The 1,107-nt window shown below is 53.2% G+C and overlaps 1 pseudogene; it reads right to left on the bottom strand.

The window, feature by feature from the left end:
- Window positions 1-7: 7 nt before the first annotated feature.
- LOC103584591 lies at window positions 8-771 on the bottom strand (annotated as a pseudogene).
- Between the last annotated feature and the right edge of the window lie 336 nt (window positions 772-1,107).

Raw genomic sequence — 1,107 nt, 5'->3', positions numbered from 1 at the left:
AGGGGACCTTGGTGTAGTTCCCGTGCCCGATGACTCTGATCAGGTCAAAGTCCTGCAGCCCAAGCCCCTGAAAGATTTTAATGCCATCCATGCCATAGACAACTGGCTTGAGGTCCTCAGAATCATCTTTAATGTTGTCATGTTTCCGGGTTGAAGACATATAAGCAATTCCATCAGTGACCTTGGAAGGAAGGTCCACGTCGCAGTTCTTGTCCTTTACTGGAGGTTCTTGGGAAGGCATGACAGAATCCATGACCTTCTGCAGGTCAGCGGGACAAAGACGTGGCAGTGCTTAGGGACCAGCAGTTTGCAGTTGATGCCTGGCCAAGCCCCTTGTCCTCTTGCTGCATTGGCTGTAGTAGGCTCTCCTGTTAAGGCGCTTGTCTTATGAGATGCCAATGGCAGTACAGCTTCCTCTGTCTTCTGGCTCCGCAGCAGTAGTGGGATTTGTCACCCCCTGGACACGGCCTGCCTAGCTGCTCAGGGATGCTAGGGAAAACATGAATGATGAGCCCTTCATCCTCGCCCTGACCACCAGGCGGAAGGTCTCCTGCAGCTCCACCTGGCAGACATGGTGCAAGGGTCACCTTCGTTGCCACCCACTGGAGGGTGAGCGGGTCCTGCCCGCTCATGTCTCTCACCGCTGAGGGAGAGCTCCTGAAACGTCGTGGCAGTGTTCAGGCTGGTGATCAGGGTGTCCCTGCCACAGTACACCTTCAGCCTGATATGGCCGCAGCTCCTGTCCATCTCGGTGCATGTCCTGCCCGGCATGGTGTGATCCGCCAGCTTCCCTCAGAACTGCGACCAGGGTGCTTGGCCCATGGCACAAGGCTCCTGTTAGGCATGGCGGGAGCTCCAGGCTGGGCCCACGGAGGAAGGTGGAAGGGAATGCGCAGCAAGGCCCTAATGGATGCTGGCCCTGCCACTCTGCAGGCCTGAAGATTCTTTTTATTAAAACACACCATTAGGGAAATAGAAAGGCAATCACAGGGGAAAATATTCTCAATACACAAATGTGGCAAAGGACACACTCAGAATATGTAAAGAGAACTCTTACAACTCATAAAGAGAAACCACAAAAGAAGAAACCTGAGTAAAATATTTTCA

Source organism: Galeopterus variegatus, unplaced genomic scaffold (assembly GCF_000696425.1).
Source record: "Galeopterus variegatus unplaced genomic scaffold, G_variegatus-3.0.2 Scaffold67757, whole genome shotgun sequence".
Lineage (NCBI taxonomy): Eukaryota > Metazoa > Chordata > Mammalia > Dermoptera > Cynocephalidae > Galeopterus > Galeopterus variegatus.
Note: the sequence above shows the minus strand (reverse complement) of the source record. Positions and strands in the feature narration are given on the sequence as shown.